Source organism: Tamandua tetradactyla, chromosome 9, assembly GCF_023851605.1.
Source record: "Tamandua tetradactyla isolate mTamTet1 chromosome 9, mTamTet1.pri, whole genome shotgun sequence".
NCBI lineage: Eukaryota > Metazoa > Chordata > Mammalia > Pilosa > Myrmecophagidae > Tamandua > Tamandua tetradactyla.
Genome location: NC_135335.1, coordinates 4,315,532 through 4,337,318, shown reverse-complemented (window position 1 = coordinate 4,337,318; position 21,787 = coordinate 4,315,532). Strand labels below are relative to the sequence as shown.

General features: G+C 40.2%; 1 protein-coding gene across 8 annotated transcripts in view; it reads left to right on the top strand.

The window, feature by feature from the left end:
* PPFIA1 (PPFI scaffold protein A1) overlaps nt 1-21,787 on the top strand; it is a 171,007-nt gene that overhangs the window by 37,813 nt on the left and 111,407 nt on the right. The gene's annotated exons all lie outside the window — the stretch shown is intronic.

Sequence of the window (21,787 nt, the reverse complement as noted above, 5' to 3'; positions counted from 1 at the left end):
TTTTAAGATATTAATATAATTTTTTTTTCTATTCTGTGATAGACATAAAATTTACCATATTAGTACCTTGGTATTCTTATAAACAGCCTGTTGAATGAAACTTTATAATTTCTTTGCATTTTTTTGGGGCCTTAGACTAAATATATCCCGCTAAGGATATACAGTGAGAATAATGAGTTGAAGTAACCACACAGATAAAATAATTATCAATTTGATATACGAGTTCATTTATATGTGATTAATCTTTTTTATTGTGATTTTTTAATTTATTAATTAAAAAATTAACAAACGAACAAAAACATTCTTAACATATGATCATTCCATTCTACATATTTAAACAGTAATTCACAATATCATCACATAGTTGCATATTCATTGTCATGATCATTTCTTAGAACGTTTGTATCAATTCAGAAAAAGAAATAAAAAGACAACAGAAAAAGAAATAAAACGAAAACAGAAAAAAAAAAGATTATACATACCATACCCTTTACCCCTCCCTTTCATTGATCACTAGCATTTCAAACTAAATTTATTTTAACATTTGCTCCCCCTATTATTTATTTTTATTCCATATGTTCTACTCGTCTGTTGACAAGGTAGATGAAAGAAGCATCATACACAAGGTTTTCACAATCACACAGTCACATTGTGAAAGTTATATCTTTATTCAATTATCTTCAAGAAACATGGCTACTGGAACACAGCTCTACATTTTCAGGCACTTCCCTCCAGCCTTTCCATTTAATCTTTTTTTTTTTTTTTTTTTTTTATTTTATTATTTTTTTTTTTTAAAGAAAGACAGAGAAGGAAGGAAGGATAGAAGGAAGGATAGAAGGAAGGAAGAAAGGGAAACATCTTTAAACACCCTCTTATTTCATTATATTTTGTTTGTTTGTTTGTTTTCTACATGGGCTGGGGCCGGGAATCGAACCGGGGTCCTCCGGCATGGCAGGCAAGCACTCCTGCCCGCTGAGCCACCGCGGCCCGCCCCTCCATTTAATCTTGACTAATAAGGTGATATCTACTTAATGCGTAAGAATAACCTCCAGGATAACCTCTCAACTCTATTTGGAATCTCTCAGCCATTGACACTTTGTCCCATTTCACTCTTCCCCCTTTTGATTGAGAAGGTTTTCTCACTCCCTTGATGCCGAGTCTCAGCTCATTCCAGGTTTTTCTCAATTGTTTGATGCTGAATCTCAGGTCATTCTAGAGTTTTTCTTTTTTTTTTTTTTTTTTTTTTTTTATTAATTAAAAAAAGAATTAACAAAACAATTAGAAATCATTCCAATCTACATGTACAATCAGTAATTCTTAATAACATCACATAGTTGCATATTCATCATTTCTTAGTACATTTGCATCGATTTAGAAAAAGAAATAAAAAGACAACAGAATAAGAATTAAAACAATAATAGAAAGAAAAAAAACAAAAAAAACAAAAACAAAAAACCTATACCTCACACGCAGCTTCATTCAGTGTTTTAACATAATTGCATTACAATTGGGTAGTATTGTGCTGTCCATTTCTGAGTTTTTATATCCAGTCCCGTTGTACAGTCTGTATCCCTTCATCTCCAATTATCCCTTCTCTTTTTTTTTTTTTTTTTTAATTAACGGAAAAAAAGAAATTAACCCAACATTTAGAGATCATACCATTCTACACATGCAATCATTAATTCTTAACATCATCACATAGATGCATGATCATCATTTCTTAGTACATTTGCATTGGTTTAGAAGAACTAGCAACATAACCGAAAAAGATATAGAATGTTAATATAGAGAAAAAAATAAAAGTAATAATAGTAAAATCAAAACAAAACAACTCAAAACAAAACAAAAACCTATAGCTCAGATGCAGCTTCATTCAGTGTTTTAACATGATTACTTTACAATTAGGTATTATTGTGCTGTCCATTTTTGAGTTTTTGTATCTAGTCCTGTTGCACAGTCTGTATCCCTTCAGCTTCAATTACCCATTGTCTTACCCTGTTTCTAACTCCTGCTGAACTCTGTTACCAATGACATATTTCAAGTTTATTCTCGAATGTCCATTCACATCAGTGGGACCATACAGTATTTGTCCTTTAGTTTTTGGCTGGATTCACTCAGCATAATATTCTCTAGGTCCATCCATGTTATTACATGGTTCATAAGTTTATCTTGTCTTAAAGCTGCATAATATTCCATCGTATGTATATACCACAGTTTGTTTAGCCACTCTTCTGTTGATGGAGATTTTGGCTGTTTCCATCTCTTTGCAATTGTAAATAATGCTGCTATAAACATTGGTGTGCAAATGTCCGTTTGTGTCTTTGCCCTTAAGTCCTTTGAGTAGATACCTAGCAATGGTATTGCTGGGTCGTATGGCAGTTCTATATTCAGCTTTTTGAGGAACCGCCAAACTGCCTTCCACAGTGGTTGCACCCTTTGACATTCCCACCAACAGTGGATAAGTGTGCCTCTTTCTCCGCATCCTCTCCAGCACTTGTCATTTTGTGTTTTGTTGATAATGGCCATTCTGGTGGGTGTGAGATGATATCTCATTGTGGTTTTGATTTGCATTTCTCTAATGGCCAGGGACATTGAGCATCTCTTCATGTGCCTCTTGGCCATCCGTATTTCCTCTTCTGAGAGGTGTCTGTTCAAGTCTTTTTCCCATTTTGTAATTGGGTTGGCTGTCTTTTTGTTGTTGAGATGAACAATCTCTTTATAAATTCTGGATACTAGACCTTTATCTGATATATCATTTCCAAATATTGTCTCCCATTGTGAAGGCTGTCTTTCTACTTTCTTGGTGAAGTTCTTTGATGCACAAAAGTGTTTAATTTTGAGGAGTTCCCATTTATTTATTTCCTTCTTCAGTGCTCTTGCTTTAGGTTTAAGGTCCATAAAACCGCCTCCAGTTGTAAGATCCATAAGATATCTCCCAACATTTTCCTCTAACTGTTTTATGGTCTTAGACCTAATGTTTAGATCTTTGATCCATTTTGAGTTAACTTTTGTATAGGGTGTGAGAGATGGGTCTTCTTTCATTCTTTTGCATATGGATATCCAGTTCTCTAGGCACCATTTATTGAAGAGACTGCTCTGTCCCAGGTGAGTTGGCTTGACTGCCTTATCAAAGATCAAATGTCCATAGATGAGAGGGTCTATATCTGAGCACTCTATTCGATTCCATTGGTCGATATATCTATCTTTATGCCAATACCATGCTGTTTTGACCACTGTGGCTTCATAATATGCCTTAAAGTCAGGCAGCGCGAGACCTCCAGCTTCGTTTTTTTCCTCAAGATGTTTTTAGCAATTCGGGGCACCCTGCCCTTCCAGATAAATTTGCTTATTGGTTTTTCTATTTCTGAAAAATAAGTTGTTGGGATTTTGATTGGTATTGCATTGAATCTGTAAATCAATTTAGGTAGGATTGACATCTTAACTATATTTAGTCTTCCAATCCATGAACACGGTATGCCCTTCCATCTATTTAGGTCTTCTGTGATTTCTTTTAACAAGTTTCTTGTAGTTTTCTTTGTACAGGTCTTTTGTCTCTTTAGTTAAATTTATTCCCAAGTATTCTTTTAGTTGCAATTGTAAATGGAATTTGTTTCTTGATTTCTCCCTCAGCTTGTTCATTACTAGTGTATAGAAACACTACAGATTTTTGAATGTTGATCTTGTAACCTGCCACTTTGCTGTACTTGTTTATTAGCTCTAGTAGTTTTGCTGTGGATTTTTCAGGGTTTTCGACGTATAGTATCATATCATCTGCAAACAGTGAGAGTTTTACTTCTTCCTTTCCAATTTTGATGCCTTGTATTTCTTTTTCTTGTCTAATTGCTCTGGCTAGAACTTCCAACACAATGTTGAATAACAGTGGTGATAGTGGACATCCTTGTCCTGTTCCTGATCTTAGGGGGAAAGTTTTCAGTTTTTCCCCATTGAGGATGATATTAACTGTGGGTTTTTCATATATTCCCTGTATCATTTTAAGGAAATTCCCTTGTATTCCTATCCTTTGAGGTGTTTTCAACAGGAAAGGATGTTGAATTTTGTCAGATGCCTTCTCTGCATCAATTGAGATGATCATGTGATTTTTCTGCTTTGATTTGTTGATATGGTGTATTACATTAATTGATTTTCTTATGTTGAACCATCCTTGCATACCTGGGATGAATCCTACTTGGTCATGATGTATAATTCTTTTAATGTGCTGTTGGATACGATTTGCTAGAATTTTATTGAGGATTTTTGCATCTGTATTCATTAGAGAGATTGGTCTGTAGTTTTCTTTTTTTGTAATATCTTTGCCTGGTTTTGGTATGAGGGTGATGTTGGCTTCATAGAATGAATTAGGTAGTTTTCCCTCCACTTCGATTTTTTTGAAGAGTTTGAAGAGAATTGGTACTAATTCTTTCTGGAACGTTTGGTAGAATTCACATGTGAAGCCATCTGGTCCTGGACTTTTCTTTTTAGGAAGCTTTTGAATGACTAATTCAATTTCTTTACTTGTGATTGGTTTGTTGAGGTCATCTATGTCTTCTTGAGTCAAAGTTGGTTGTTCATGTCTTTCCAGGAACCCGTCCATTTCCTCTAAATTGTTGTATTTATTAGCGTAAAGTTGTTCATAGTATCCTGTTATTACCTCCTTTATTTCTGTGAGGTCGGTAGTTATGTCTCCTCTTCCATTTCTGATCTTATTTATTTGCATCCTCTCTCTTCTTCTTTTTGTCAATCTTGCTAAGGGCCCATCAATCTTATTGATTTTCTCATAGAACCAACTTCTGGCCTTATTGATTTTCTCGATTGTTTTCATGTTTTCAATTTCATTTATTTCTGCTCTAATCTTTGTTATTTCTTTCCTTTTGCTTGCTTTGGGGTTAGCTCGCTGTTCTTTCTCCAGTTCTTCCAAATGGATAGTTAATTCCTGAATTTTTGCCTTTTCTTCTTTTCTGATATAGGCATTTAGAGCAATAAATTTCCCTCTTAGCACTGCCTTTGCTGCGTCCCATAAGTTTTGATATGTTGTGTTTTCATTTTCATTCGCCTCGAGGTATTTGCTAATTTCCCTTGCAATTTCTTCTTTGACCCAGTCGTTGTTTAGGAGTGTGTTGTTGAGCCTCCACGTATTTGTGAATTTTCTGGCACTCTGCCTATTATTGATTTCCAACATCATTCCTTTATGGTCCGAGAAAGTGTTGTGTAAGATTTCAATCTTTTTAAATTTGTTGAGACTTGCTTTGTGACCCAGCATATGGTCTATCTTTGAGAATGATCCATGAGCACTTGAGAAAAAGGTGTATCCTGCTGTTGTGGGATGTAATGTCCTATAAATGTCTATTAAGTCTAGTTCATTTATAGTAATATTCAGATTCTCTATTTCTTTGTTGATCCTCTGTCTAGATGTTCTGTCCCTTGATGAGAGTGGTGAGTTGAAGTCTCCAACTATTATGGTATATGAGTCTATTTCCCTTTTCAGTGTTTGCAGTATATTCCTCACGTATTTTGGGGCATTCTGATTCGGTGCGTAAATATTTATGATTGTTATGTCTTCTTGTTTAATTGTTCCTTTTATTAGTATATAGTGTCCTTCTTTGTCTCTTTTAACTGTTTTACATTTGAAGTCTAATTTGTTGGATATTAGTATAGCCACTCCTGCTCTTTTCTGGTTGTTATTTGCATGAAATATCTTTTCCCAACCTTTCACTTTCAACCTATGTTTATCTTTGGGTCTAAGATGTGTTTCCTGTAGACAGCATATAGAAGGATCCTGTTTTTTAATCCATTCTGCCAATCTATGTCTTTTGATTGGGGAATTCAGTCCATTGACATTTAGTGTTATTACTGTTTGGATAATATTTTCCTCTAACATTTTGCCTTTTGTATTATATATATCATATCTGATTTTCCTTCTTTCTACACTCTTTTCCATATCTCTCTCTTCTGTCTTTTTGTATCTGACTCTAGTGCTCCCTTTAGTATTTCTTGCAGAGCTGGTCTCTTGGTCACAAATTCTTTCAGTGACTTTTTGTCTGAGAATGTTTTAATTTCTCCCTCATTTTTGAAGGATAATTTTGCTGGATATAGGAGTCTTGGTTGGCAGTTTTTCTCTTTTAGTATTTTAAATATATCATCCCACTGTCTTCTAGCTTCCATGGTTTCTGCTGAGAAATCTACACAAAATCTTATTGGGTTTCCCTTGTATGTAATGGATTGTTTTTCTCTTGCTGCTTTCAAGATTTTCTCTTTCTCTTTGACCTCTGACATTCTAACTAGTAAGTGTCTTGGAGAACGCCTATTTGGGTCTAATCTCTTTGGGGTGCGCTGCACTTCTTGGATCTGTAATTTTAGGTCTTTCATAAGAGTTGGGAAATTTTCAGTGATAATTTCTTCCATTAGTTTTTCTCCTCCTTTTCCCTTCTCTTCTCCTTCTGGGACACCCACAACACGTATATTTGTGCGGTTCATATTGTCCTTGAGTTCCCTGATACCCTGTTCAAATTTTTCCATTCTTTTCCCTATAGTTTCTGTTTCTTTTTGGAATTCAGATGTTCCATCCTCCAAATCACTAATTCTGTCTTCTGTCTCTTTAAATCTATCATTGTAGCTATCCATTATTTTTTCTATGTTTGCTACTTTATCCTTCACTTCCATAAGTTCTGCGATTTGTTTTTTCAGTTTTTCTATTTCTTCTTTATGTTCAGCCCATGTCCTCTTCATGTCCTCCCTCAATTTATCGATTTCATTTTTGAAGAGGTTTTCCATTTCTGTTCGTATATTCAGCATTAGTTGTCTCAGCTCTTGTGTCTCATTTGAGCTATTGGTTTGTTCCTTTGACTGAGCCATATTCTCAATCTTTTGAGCGTGGACAGTTATCTTCTGCTGCTGGCGTCTGGGCATTTATTCAGATTTCTCTTGGTGTTGGACCCAGCAAGGTTGTAATATTTTTCTGTGAAATCTCTGGGTTCTGTTTTTCTTATCCTGCCCAGTAGGTGGCGCTCGTGGCACCCGTTTGTCTGCGGGTCCCACCAGTAAAAGGTGCTGTGGGACCTTAAACTTTGGAAAACTCTCGCCGTCCTGGGGGTTCGCTAGCCGAAACGGCTTGAGCCGGCCCGGGGTCCAAACGCAGGGAGGGTTGCTGGTCGCCGCAGCCAGGGAAAGAGCCCGTCCGAATTTCCTAGTCGGCCCTGGGCAACAAGCGTGGCGGGAGGGCGCCAGCGGCAGCGGCCCGCCCGAGAGAGTGCATGTTCCCCGGGAGTCACGGGGTCACCGTTCTCCGCGGCCTGGGGGTTTCCGATCCAATTCTCTCAGTTGGTCCGGGGGCTGTGCGTGGTGTGGGCGCCAGTCGCCTTGGTTTCAGGGGACCACCTCTCCAATTCTCCCAGCCGGCCCGGGAAGGGGGAAGGGAGTAACTCCGGCCGCTTGCCACCCCGCCCGGTAAGGCCCGCGCGCCTCGGCGATCTCACCCGAGCTGCTTCTCTCAGCCAGCCAGCCGTTCCAGGATGGGGTACGCTGTCTTTTTTATCTCTGTTGTGGCTTTGGGCGCTTTCTGTATCGTTTCTACTCCCCTAGTAGGTGTCCTGGAGAAGAAACTAAGATCCGCGCGTCTTACTAAGCCGCCATCTTCCAGGAAGTCTAGAGTTTTTCTTAATGCCTTGATGTTGAGTTTCAGCTCATTCTAGGATTTCTGTTCCACGTTGCCAGGAAAGTCCACACCCCTGGGAGTCATGTCCCATGCAGGCAGGGGGAGGGTGGTGAGTTTGCTTGTTGTGTTGGCTGGAGAGAGAGGCCACATCGGAGTAACAAAAGAGGTTCTCTTGGGGATGACTCTTAGACCTAGTTTTAAGTAGGCTTGACCTATCCTTTGTTGGGTTAAGTTTCATGTGAACAAACCCCAAGACTGGAGGCTCAGCCTATAGCTTTGATTGTCTACACTGCTTGTGAGAATATCAAGAATTCAACTTGGGGAGATTGAATTTTCCCCTGTTCTCACCATTCCTCGAAGGGGACTTTGCAAATACTTTTCCACTCATTGATCAAATATTTGTGATTAATCTTGACTTTGGGATTTGCATTGTTTTTTGAATTAAATTTTTTTGTAATAATAATTTTAATATTAAAAAAATACCTTCACCAGTGTTGAGCAGATAGGTCATATCTGAGAGAGGGAGAAGAGAAACAGTTTCTAAGCACATATCTATTGTTTTATAGATACCTTCATTTCAAAACTGTATTTCATTTTTTAAAAAAATTTCTTTATTGTATAGTATAATATATATACAAATAAAGAAATAAAAAGACAATAGTTTTCAAAGCACTGTTCAACAAGTGGTTGCAGGACAGATCCCAGAATTTGTCATGGGCTACCATACAATCTGCTCATATTTTTCCTTCTAGCTGCTCCAGAATATAGGAGTCTAGAGGGCTTCATTTTTATTTTTTTTATCATCACAATTGACTTTTTTCCTTCTTTTTTTTTGTGAACAATAACATATATATAAAAAGCTGTAAATTTCAAAGCACAGTACCATAATTAGTTATAGAATATATTTCAGATTTTGACATGGGTTACAATTTCACAAGTTTAGGTTTTTACTTCTAGCTGCTCTCAAATACTGGAGACTAAAAGAGATATCCATTTAATGATTCAGCATTCATATTCATTTGTTAAATCCTATCTTCTATATATAACTCCACCATCACCTTTGATCTTTCCATACCTCTCTTTAGGGTTGTTTGGGCTGTATCAGTTCTAAATTTTTGAAATTGGAAGGGTCTGTCACTAATACAGGGTAGGGAGCTAGAACTATCTAATATTCTGGAGAGGCTGGGCTAAGTTTCAGAATTTCTCTGGACCAGGGACCCATCTGGAGGTTGTATGTTTCTGGCAAGTTACTCTAGTGCATGGAACCCTTGTGCAGTTTTATATATTGCCCTAGGTATTCTTTAGGATTGGCTGGAATGGTCCTGGTTGAGGGTTGGCAGGTTATGATAGGTAGCAAGATCTACCTGAAGCTTGCGTTAAGAGTAGCCTCCACATAGCCTCTCAACTCTATTTGAACTCTCTCTGCCACTGATACTTTATTAATTACAGTTCTTTTCCCCCTTTTGGTTAGAATGTAATTGTTGATACCATGGTACCAGGTCTGGATTCATCCCTAGGAGTCCTTTCCCATGTCTCCAGGGAGACTTTCACCCCTGGATGTCATGTCCCACATAGTAGGGAGGGCAATGGTTTCACTTGCAGAGTTGGTCTTAGAGAGACTGAGGCTACATCTGAGCAACAACAGAGGTTCTTCAGAAGTGATTTGTAGGCATGCCTGTGGGTAGTCTAAGCTTCTCCGGTGTCTATTTAATCTTCACAAGAGTAAGTCTCCTGATCGAAGGCATGGCCTATTGATTTGGGTGTCCCTAAAGTTTGACACAGTACCAGGGGATTCCCTGATGATAAGGTTTAATAGTTCCATATTCTTTCTTCCCTCCCTCAGGGGACTTTGCCAGTACTTTTTGATTATCTGCTTAACATACCCTAGGATGTATCTAGGCATTACAATAATCTATACAGGATGAAAGGACCTCTTTCTTATTCTGTGTTTCCTGTGTTTCAGTTGTTCAAATGAGCTGTACAGATAGGTTTGAATTAGATTATGCACAACAGAGAATTTCAATTCCAGATCAAATAAACCTTTGTTCCATTGGTCTCAAAGAGTATGTGTGGTTCTAAAATATAGACACTGTCTTCCTTACCCTTATGCTCTGAATTAATTTAACCCCAACCTGTTCAGCTTCGTTCTTAACCCTAAATATCAGATTATATATATAAAGTAGCCTCTCAGAGTCCAGAAATAATAATCACCATACTGGACTTAATGTGTCTGCTCTAAAAGCTTATAATCTAGGCCCTTCTTTTCTTATAAGCATTTTCTAAAGGTGACCGTATCATTGTTGTTTTTTTTGTTTCTGACTTATTGTGTCTCATCAAATGTCCCACATGTTCATTCACATCGTTGCATGCTTCATGACTTTGTTATTTTTTGTTGCAGCGCAACCTTTGTTCATAAGTATACCCCATCGTTTGCCAATCGGTTTCTCCGTCAAGAGCATCCTTCAGCCACCTGCGTTCATCGGGCATCATGTAGAGGGCCCCAAGTCCATAGTCCATCAACATTCTCAACATTAGATAATTTCATTGTTCACAAGAGAAAGAAAACCAATAAACACACGTTCACCAAACAGGAAATCTAAACCTCTTAACTCTTGTCCCTCACCCCATTATTTACCTCTGTTGTTTGAATTAATTTTTGGAAGATGTAAAATATTTCCATGGTCCAAAAGCCAAAACTAAATAAAAAGGCCTACTCGAAGGTCTCACCACTCCCTGTGCACCCACCCTTGAATAGAAGGGAACTCAAATCCCCGTTTGCATGGCCCAGGCCCAGTTTACCCACTGTCTTGGGGTCATTACTAATAGTGCCACTTTCACCCTCGAAAATGATGCCTAGCTAAAGCTTTGTTGGCGCTTTTTGATGCTAATTTTGAGTTGTGGACAAAATGTTTCCACTTTGTAGGTTTTTCCCCTGTAGCTACAAGCAGGCTGTCAGCCGAGTTCCGCAGGCCTTTGGATTGTGGTGGTCTCGGCAGGGGCGGTGCCCGTGGAGCTCACACTCTTGGCGCTCACAGTCTCGTTCTTATTCAGAGGAGATTTCCTTTTACTCTGAAAATAAATGTGGGGCCTTGAAGTGTATTTTGCATTTCCAAGTTGTTCTGCCTCGCAAATAGGCTAATTACCCCTGCTGCCTGTGTAGATTTAAACCTTTGCCAGTATTCATATAAAAATTGACTTCATGTGGAAGTGGCTAAAGTTGTTGAGTCGTGTATGTAGGAGTTGAAGGTTTTACCTTAGTAATGAGTTCAATCAGTATTTCTGAGCAATATTCTGAGATGCTGCTAGAAGTTAGAGCACTCCCTTCCCCCCCACCTTAAAGGTAATTTGTAGAGAAAAACGGAATCATAGGTTAGTCATGATATTCTGTGTACCCTAAAAGAGAAACAGCTAGAGCAGAATACTATTATTTGGAATAACCTGAGTATGAACTTGGATAGTCTGACATGGTATTTATTTCCATGCAAATCAAAATATAAAGAACTTCACATTTGACTAAATGTGAAATGTAATTTGTGCAAAGGGATTTGAAGAAATTCTGTCTAGAATTCCTGTGTCTTTTGGTGGCTCAGCTCCTTGACCCACGCCATAGGCACAGATGTGTTCACTCCGAAGGGAGACTGTCAGCTAACTGGCATTTCATTCTTCCTGCCTTTTACATGAAATAAGTATTTCCCTCCTTCCCTCCCTTTCCTATTTGTCTTTAGGCCCTGTCTGCTTGATGGAGACCAGTTGATTTAAATGAAAAGTTTAAAAGCAGGTTATCCACAATGTGCATCACATACCACTTATTTCTCTGTCTGTCTTTATGGGCATATTCCACCACTCCCCCCATATGCATTAGTCCTTGAAGGTAGGTAAATTTGCAAGCAGTGTGTTAAGGCAGAGCATGGATTTGAAGTGAGTTGGATGTGTTCTCTTTCCCTTTGTTCCTTTTATCAAGTTCCCTGATCTGTGAGACTTAAGTTTTATCATCAGTAAACTAGGGATAACTATCATTTGTTTTTATTTGGCAAATATTTATTGTTTCCTGGGTGGATGGTTGTTTGTGAGATGAGATGAGATAAGAGCTGACATTTATTGCCTCTAAGACTTTTTTAATTGTAAAAAATAACATATATACAAAAAAGCAATGAATTTCAAAGTACATTGTAACAATTAGTTATAGAACAGATTTCAGAATTTGGTGTGGGTTACAGCTAGGTTTTTCCTTCTAACTGCTCCAAGACACTGGAGACTGAAAGAAATATCAGTGTAATGATTCAGCAGTCATACTCATCTATTAAATCGTGTTGTAACTCTACCCTCTCCTTTGATCTTTCTCCCACTCTTTGTGGGTATTTGGGTTATGCCCATCCTCCCTTTTTCATGTCAGAAAGGGCTGTCAGTAATATGGGATGGGGGAATGGGACTAGTTGATGTTCTGGAGAGGCTGGCCCCTCTGGGTTTCAGGGTTTATCTGGCCTAGGAATATATCTGCAGGTTGTAGTTTACGGACAGTGATCATAGCACATGAAACTTTTGCGGAATCTCAGATAGGGCCCTAGGGGTTCTTTAGGATTGACAGGAATGATTTTGGCACAACAATGTAAATTAAGCAATATTTAGCTGAAGCTTTTGTGAGAGTGACCTCCACAGTAGCCTCTCGACTCAACTCTCTAGACCACTGATTGTGTCTCTAAAACTCTTATGTGAGTTAGAAGCCTCTTGACACTACTATAAAGAAGGGACCTGTCACACTCCCTTTCATAGATGCAATTGAAACCATCACTTGGCCTCATGTGGATAGTGTAAGTGCACAGTTGGTATTTGAACTGGGCAGCCCGACTCCAGAATCCTTCAGCTGCATGAAAGACAGGCATGACAGCATACCTTCCCTTGGCCCTTGGTGGTCCTCCTGTAAATGGAGAGAGAACTTTAGTTCCCTCCCTCCTGCACAGATACTGTCCCATTGAGCAGACTCCCTTCAGTGCTGAGGCTGTTGCCTGGGCTTTCTGTGCTGCCCAGGATGGGAGCTGAGGCCCTTGCTAGATGCCCCCCAGCCCTGCCTGTAGCCTGCGCTTCCTGGGAATGCCCGCTGACTACCTTATGTGCTCTTTTGTCCCAGTGTGTGGTCCTGGCACACAGTGGGCACAGTGACACCTGGAAGGAATGAAGTGATTTCCTACCATTCTAGGCCCTATTCTAATGCCTGGTATCTTTGAAAAATCACCTGTTAAGTGTCTTGTCTGACTCCCTTTCTAACTATTCTGTCAACTCTGTCATTTAATTAATCCCAGACATTTAGAGAATTTTCCCCTTCCTTTCTTCATTGCTTTTCCCAGAAGTTTCCTTTTTCTCAGTGCATAGCCAGGGGCTTAAGTGTGCTCCATATTAGCTCATAGAAAGTGTGTCACACTGTTTTGTTCTGGCTACCCAATTCTTGGCCTCTGGTAAAATCCAGATTCACTGCATTTGGATCCCTGCCTTTAAAATAACTAAACATGGACAACACAATACTACCTAACTGTAATACAATTATGTTATCACACTGAATGAAGCTACATGTGAGAATGAGAGAGGGAGGAGGGCTGGGGCATAAATGAAATCAGAAAGAAAGATAGATGTTAAAGATTGAGATGGTATAACCTAGGAATGCCTAGAGTGTATAATAATAGTGACTAAATGCACAAATTTAAAAAATGTTTTTGCATGAGGAAGAACAAAGGAATGTCATTACTGCAGGGTGTTGAAAATAGATGGCAATTAATATTTTAAAATGTCACCTTATGTGTGAGACTAAAGCAAAAATGTTTATTTGTTACAAAATTTATATTTTGATTAGTGCATTTCCTAATATAACTTATGTAGATAGTTTGATTGAACACCATAAGCTCTTGGAATCTCAGGTAGGACATGATATTTTGTTGGTTTGTCTAGAGTGATGCCCCAGTGAATCCCAGAGTGATTCGATCAGTGAGTGGAAAAGTATCTGCAAAGCCCCCTTTGGGGAGTGGTGAGAATAAGGAGAAAATTCTACTTCTCCAAGTTGAATTCTTGTTATTCTCACAAGCAGTTTGGGCAACCAAAGCTATAAGCTGAGCCCCCAGTCTTGGGGTTTGTTCATATGAAACTTAACCCTGCAAAGGATAGGTCAAGTCTACTTAAAATTTAGGCCTAAGAGTCACCCCCAAGAGAGCCTCTTTTGTTACTCAGATGTGGCCCCTCTCTCCAGCCAACACAACGAGCAGTCTCACCACCCTACCCCTGCCTGTGTGGGACTTGACTCCCAGGGGTGTGGACCTTCCTGGCAATGTGGGACAGAGATCTTGGAATGAATGGAGACTCAGCATCAAGGGATTGAGAAAAACCTTAGAATGAGCTGAGACTTAGCATCAAGGGATTGAGAAAACCTTCTCGACCAAAAGGAGGAAGAGGGAAATGAGACAAAATGTCAATGGCTGAGAGATTCCAGAGTCGAGAGGTTATCCTGGGAGGTTATTCTTATGCATCAAGTAGATATCATCTTGTTATTCAAGATGTAATGGAGAGGCTGGAGGGAACTGCCTGAAAATGTAGAGCTGTGTTCCAGTAGCCATGTTTCTTGATGATGATTGTATAATGATATAGCTTTCACGATGTGACTGTGTGACTGTGAAAAACTTGTGTCTGATGCTCCTTTTATCTACCTTGTCAACAGATGAGTAGAATATATGGAATAAAAATAAATAATAGGGGGAACAAATGTTAAAATGAATTTAGTTTGAAATGCTAGTGATCAATGAAAGCGAGGGGTAAGGGGTATGGTATGTAAAATTTTTTTTTTCTGTTTTTGTTTTATTTTTCTGTTGTCTTTTTATCTTTTTCTGAATTGATGCAACTGTGTGGGAAATGATCATAATGATGAATATGCAACTATGTGATGATATTGTGAATTGCTGAGTGTATGTGTTGGGAATGTTTGTGCTTCTTGTAATTTTTTTTAATTAATAAAAAATTTTTGAAAAATAAAATAAAATAACTAAAGAATCCCAGAAACAGTAACCAGAAAAGAAGTTGGTACTTTGGAGTAAGCCAGATCAGTCACCAGGGTTTTGCTTGGCGGTGGATGAGGCGTTTGGTGTTTCTGCCCTTGGCGCAGGTGTGCTGCACGGGCAGCAGGTGGTGTGGTGCAGAGGGGGTGGCTTCCGTTCTGGCTCTGCCCCTAATAAGCTGTGTGGTTAGTGAAGGCCAGTTAACCGCTTGGAGCCTCAGGTTACCTTTTTATGTAGTAGAGGGGTTGGCCTAGACTCTGTAGTTTAACACTTAAAAAAATGGACTTTCCTGGGGAAGCTCAATAGATAAAAAAGATACCAGCAGAGCTGCTGTGTCAGTCAAGGGTCGTTTGCCCTGGAGCGTCATTTACCCAGACCCTCTTAGCCTCCTGTGGTAGCTGTCGCCTCAGAGCCCTAAGAGCCAGATTATGTTGAAATCCCTTTTAGCTATTTGAGTCTATAAGTGTTATCTGATTTCTGTGTAATTCTTTTGTGTAAGTTGTAGAGAAAGGCCAGGTTTTAAGTGGGAAAGGGTCCGAGCGGTGACTGGAGCAGGCCAGGTGGTAGCGAGTGGAGGACTGCTGAGGGACGTGTCGTCTTGATCTGTCCTCTCAGCACACTTCTGGTGTAGGACCGTCCATGCTCTAGCCCTCACCAGTCAGCCTGCGATGTAGGAATGGAGGTTTCATGAGGAGAACAAGGAGTGAAACGATTGGGAAATTTCCAGGATTTTCTTAATTGCATTTTTTTCTGTGATTTTTGGAGGGAATTGCTTTTTTTAAAAAAATTTATTAAATATTTTTATTGACACATCATCACACACATACATTCCATATATTCATCAGTGGCTGACGGTGTCATCACATGATTGTGTATCCATCACCATGATCATTTTTTAGAATATTTGCATCACTCCAGAAAAAAAATGAAAAGAAAAACTCATACATACATACTGTTTACCCCTCCCTTTCATTGACTCCCAGTATTTCCATCTGCTTAATTTATTTTACCTCTTATCCCCCCATTCTTTATTTTTTATCCATATTTTTTACTCATCTGTCCGTACCCTGGATAAAACGAGCATCGAACACAAGGTTTTCACAATCACATGGTCACACTGTAAAAGCTATATAGTTATGTAGTCTTTTTCAAGAATCAGGGCTACTGGAACACAGCTCAACAATTTCAGGTACTTCCATCCACCCACTCCAATACACCCTAAACTAAAAAGGGGTATCTATGTAATGTATAATAACCTCCAGGATAACCTCTTGACTCTGACATCTCTCATCCACTGAAACTTTATTTTGTCTTGTTTGCTCTTCCCCCTTTTGGTCAAGAAGGCTTTCTCATTCCGTTGATGCTGGGTCCCTGCTTATCCCAGGAGTCTTGTCCCATGTTGCTGGGGAGATTTACGTACCTGGAAATTATGTCCCATGTTGGGGGGGAGGACACTGAGTTCACTTGCCAAGTAGCATCTCTCTATCCATTGGCCCACCTCCACGCAGGAGGCCCACAGAGTGTGGTAGTGTTACAAGGCTGGGGGTGTTTTTACTCTGCCTTCCTACTTTTTCTTTGAGAAAATGGATAAAGTTCTTGACTGTGAAAATACAATTAATGAATAAAGTAAGTGGAATTCAGGGAGCTTTGTTCCGGTCAGTAAAACCCACAGGATAATTTGGGCAGGAAGATAAGTTAGAGTAACGAATTTGAATAGCTCACCGCATCTCTAGAAGACAGGAGCACCAGGCTTGGAGGCTGCATAGCCAGGAATGCCCTGCTGCCCTCTTCATCCCTGAGTGCTACTTCTGGATGCTGTGCTAAGCCCTGCTCCTTCTTCCCATCTAGAGGCTGGGCTCGCAGAGGGTGACTGGCAGAGCCCAGATCTTGTGCTGTCCCCAGACACAGAGAGGCTGGGAGAGCAGGTGCCTGGTGCTTTCAGGTTTTCTGCTGGGCCACGTGCTTTTCTTCAAAGGAGGACCACTTTCCACCTGTAGAAAGGAGGCCCAGGCGACAACATGATGAGAATAGACAGTTATGCCTGTAAAACTGAAGACAGCAGTTTAGCATTTACTTATATGGCGGAAGGTAATGGCATTTCCCTGCTAGAATTGTCAGGAAAAATGCCCCGTGACAGCCCCTCCTACCCCCCAGCTCCGATTTTCCCCTAGAAAGAAAAGTGACTATATTTTTAATAAAAATCAAAAGGTGTTTGGTTTTTTCCTTCACTCAGACTTTCTGTTGTAACCTGCCCTTTTATTTGTTATTTTTATTCCTGTTCTTGATGATCTTTATTCCATTTCAAGGAGAAAGAGAATGAGAAAATTCCACAAACAGGAAGCATTGCCTTTATAGTGTGTGTTTATAGTGAGTGCACACTCACGGTCAGCTGAGGGGGAGAAAGGCCCTGCCAGGATAAAATATTGGATGGTTAGAATCAAGGTTTTAAATTGGAAAGAATGTACATTCCAGGGTTGTTTTCTTGTGCAAACCATAGAAATATTTGTTCCAAAAAAAGTTTAATGATGAATTAAGAGATTGCTTAAAAGCACATTCCTGTTGATAGGTTCTCTGTGCTTTTCATAAATCCATAAATGTTCTAGTCTCCAAACTGTGCCTTTACCGTATCTTATGAGAAGAGCCAGGTGCTACCAGGTACTGAGAGGTTTTCTAGAGGGTAGCTCAAAGTGTTAGTACAATAGCCTGTTTACTAAGCACCTTCCAGGCTAAAACATCCCACTCTGCCAGTGTAAAGCCATGAGTCTAAAGGAAGGCCTGAAAGGGACTTCGAGGTGTTCTGTGAAGAATCCACCAGGTACCCTGCCTTAGAAGATGTGTTTCCCTGTGCTTTGAAACACTGTCAGGATTGCTTCAGTTATAAATTCACCTTTAATCTTTTCTGGCGAGATGTTGACACTCATAAACTAACTTAATATAACTTTGAAAATTGTCGGTAATTTAGACGGAGAGTAACTAAATGCGGTGATTCCTTTTTTCTTAAATAATTGATTTTACCATTGTCTATTGATTTAAAGAAACAGCTTCTGGGTGGGCCTTTGGTTAACTGTGGCTTTAGAGTAAAATGCTGGCATGGCTGCCAGGTGCTCTCCTGCACACCTTTGTGAGTTTATTATACTGCTGAGCAGGCTCTGGGTGTTTTTTCATTTTGGGAAAACCTTTGTGGAAAGAACTGAGGGAAAGGAAGCATTTGCTAGCCAGAATTATTTGGATAATTATTTTAATTTGAATAAAAATAGTATCTCAGTGACTGGGAAATGTATCTGCATCCTGGCATTCTCTTTGTCTGGAGTCATACTTGGAAGATCCCTTCACTTCTCTGGCATCAGCCCTCACCGTTTGGAAGTCTGATTGCTGAATTTGTGTCTCTGTGATGCTCCTTTTGAGCCTTGGCCTTCCATTCTGTAATGTCTTTTAGAGCTGGCTGTGTAAGCTTAGCGTGTCCAGATTTGTGCTCATCTTTCCTCCTCAATCAGCATCTTCCAGGCTTTATGACCCTGACATCCTCTTTTATCCCCGTCTCATCCTCCGCTGTGATATATCACACTTTCTGTCCATTTTTTCTTTTCTGATGCCCCTCCCAGTTTGGGCTCTGAACTCCTCATGCCTAGATTACGGAGAGAGCCTCCCTGCACTTTCTTCTGTTTCCAGTCCTTCCAGTATGTTTTATACTGCCACCGGTTGAACCTAAACTTTGTTTTGAGATTTCCATCCTCTCCCTACCCCACCCCCCACCCCCAGTGACTAACTATAGCTAAAGAAATAGAATCCAAACTCTCTTTGTCTGACATGCAGGACTCTGTATTCTGGCTTTAGTTAACCTTCCCATACTTTTCCCCTGTATAAATACTTTTTCAGTCTGGCCAAACCTGTCTGTCCACTCCTCTCCCTTCCTTTACTGTGGCCTGCACCCTTCCCGTGTCTTGTAATGCCTTCTCCACTGTCCTTTTTTTCAGATCCTATGATGTCTGCCCCATCTGGGAAAGTTCTTTCTCTTCTAAATTCCTGCTGGGATTCAAGGTGTCTTGTTCCTAGGAGAGGATTGGGTTTGATGCCTGGGGCTGGTTTTACTCTTTATTCCTTTTATCTCTTCCCCATTTTTTAAAAATGTGATCAGCTTTAAGGAAAACATCCATGAAATATTAGAATCGAGTGTGTGTCAGGATCAGCCTTGGTGTGTGTTGGGCGGGGGGTAATAAATCACAGTGAGGTGTTCTGGAGGCCGAGTGGCAGGCGTTGTTCTTTCCAGTTAATGGTGGTGGGTTCTTGGTTGACTATATAACAGTCCATTCTTTTTCACTAACTGCTGAAAGGGTATTCTGTCCTTTTTGGCCTACCTGGGCTCTTCTTCCCCTCCACCCACCATGTTGTTTCACGTCTTATTAACCTTCAGATCTTGACCAAGATCACCTCTGAGACAGTTTTGTCGTCTGTGAAATAGAGATCATACTTGTTCCTCAATGTCATGGGCAGATTTAGTGAAAACCAACATAAAGCCTCTCCATGGCGTCCTGCACAAAGTAAGTCTTGCTTAGACATGACGTGTCCACCTGCAAACTCCTGCCACATCCATCCCCACAAGCACGACTGATTGGGACTGGGGTCTGTCACCCGCCTGTGGGATGGGTTTGGGCCCTCATCATGGTATAGATCCTGTACTGGGGTCTGGGTCCCCATGGCACACTTCTAACTCCTCAAGGTCAGAACTCTGATTTGTAAAATGAAGTAATTATGTGTGCCTTACTGGGTTGCTGAAAATAAAAAGTGATAACATACATGGAACATTTTGAAAACCATAAAGCGTTAAACAAATATAAGTTACTGCAACCCAGAGGGATGGGCTGGGAAGCACCATGAAGAGCTCAGTGTGTCTGATGGCAGAGGGGCGGCCAGCAGAATGGACATCAGGTGGACAGTCCAGGCCTTGAGCGTCACAAGCTCACAGGAGAGTGGTGGCTGTGGAGCTGGGCTCCTGGGCAGTCCTGATGTGTGATCAGCTTCTCCAAAGGCAGGAGGACAGGGTGGTGCCCGCAGAGGGATGGGGAATGTGGAGCTGGGCAGCTCGGCAGCTCGGCAGCCCAGACATGTGGCGAAGCCCCCTTTGCTGACAATAAACCCCTTATTTTGTGTGTGTGTGTGTGTTTTAATTGTTTATTTTTTATTGATATATATATTATATATTCACATACCATGTAATCATCCAAAGTGGACAATCAGTGGTTCACAATGTCATCATATAGATGTGCATTTATCACTTTTTTCTTTCTTTCTTTCTTTTTTGTGAAAAATAACATATATACAAAAAAACAATAAATTTCAAAGCACATCACAACAATTAGTTGTAGAACAGATTTCAGATTTTGGTAGGGGTTACAATTCCACCATTTTATGTTTTTACTTCTAGCTGCTCTAAGATACTGGAGACTAAAAGAAATACAATATAATGATTCAGCAGTCATACTCATTTGTCAAACCTGACCGTCTCTGTATAATTCCACCATCACCTTTGATCTTTCTCCCACTCTTTAGGGATATTTGTTCTATGTCCATTCTAACATTTTTTATGTTGAGAAGTACAGTTGATAATATGGGGGATGGAACTAGTTGATGTTCTGGAGAGGCTGGCTCTTCTGCATTTTAAATCCTTTACTTTTATCATTTCCACCAATCAGGTATGTCATTTTCTAGCAGATGATATCATTCTTAGGAAAACTGCATGAACTTTTCCAAGTTCAATTATAATACATTCGTCTGTATCTATCTGATAGCATTTGTGTTTCTGTGACTTGTCAGCAAAATATTAGGAAATGCTGTAAATATAGCTATTTGGCTACCTTGCTCATTCCTAAGCTTGAAGCCTCAAAGAGGCACAAGAGGAAATTCCCCATAAACACCTCTCAGTGATCATTCTGTATCTAAACCTTGGATTCACCCTGAGATACCTGTCTCTTGTTCAATTAGAAGATCTTCCTGTCTTTGACATGAAGGGTCTGAAAACCAATCAGAGACTAAAAGGAAAGCAGCCTACTCAGTTTCTCTTGGTCTTCTTAGTGTGCAGAGGCTTGAATTTTCAGTCATAGTCTCCCTATATCTGTTCAAATACTGGCCAGAATTCTCCATCATTGTTTTTTGTTTGTTTGTTTTTTGCATGGACAGGCACCGGGAATCAAACCCGGGTCTCTGGCATGGCAGGCGAGATTTCTGCCACTGAGCCACCGTCGCGCTGTCTCCGGTGTTGTTTTTTGCGTCCTTCAGGGTTGCGCTGTGGCTCTAGATTACAGTTTAGTGACCCTTCTTGTATGTCAAGGTGCTGCCCTTCAGCTCCTGTGTGGACCTGGGTTAAATAATTCCCATCAATGGCATCATCACCTAGAGCTTCAGTAACCTTCTCCATGCCCTTGTGTTTGAGGAGTCAAGAGCCAGAAGAGGTGGTGTCAGTTCTGATTTTAAAAAGTGTCATGGAAATTGTCACTTCACAGTTTGTTTCATCACATGTATCAGAAGTTGATCGTGGCTTCTTTGCACAATTGAAGTGCTAATATGAAATAATGGCAAGCCTGAAAAATGCTAAAATTGTGGTAACTAAATCAGAGCTATGTGTCTTGAGATTTTTCAGGGGAATTGCTAACCTGTAGGCTCTCAGGCTCTTTCCTGTATAGTGTTGATATGACGCCAGTTTTCTTGAGGAGTGGAGATACAGGTTGGTGGCAGGGGGAGATGTGACTGGGGGAGCCTGACCATACCTCAAGGAGGCATCGAGTCCTTTCTCAAATTCAGGGTGCATAAAACACTGGCACCCTTTTGCCATATCTCCTGTGTGTTTATTTGTTCCGTGTCTGATTATCCTGCCATTGCCAGCCGTGACCACTGTCAGTCAGCATAGAACAATAGGGTCCCTGGCCTGCTCTGGAACGCTGCAGGATTAGTGGTGAAGAAGCAGTGGGTGGCAAAGAGCGGCCTGCTGGGGTACAGCCTGCTGGAGTGCAGCTCGACTGCCCTGGGGGTGCTCTGGTGCTGCTCTGGAGGTGCCACATGGTTCCCAAGTGGCTCACCATGTGGAGAGTTCCTGTTCTCACCAGCAAAGAAGAAG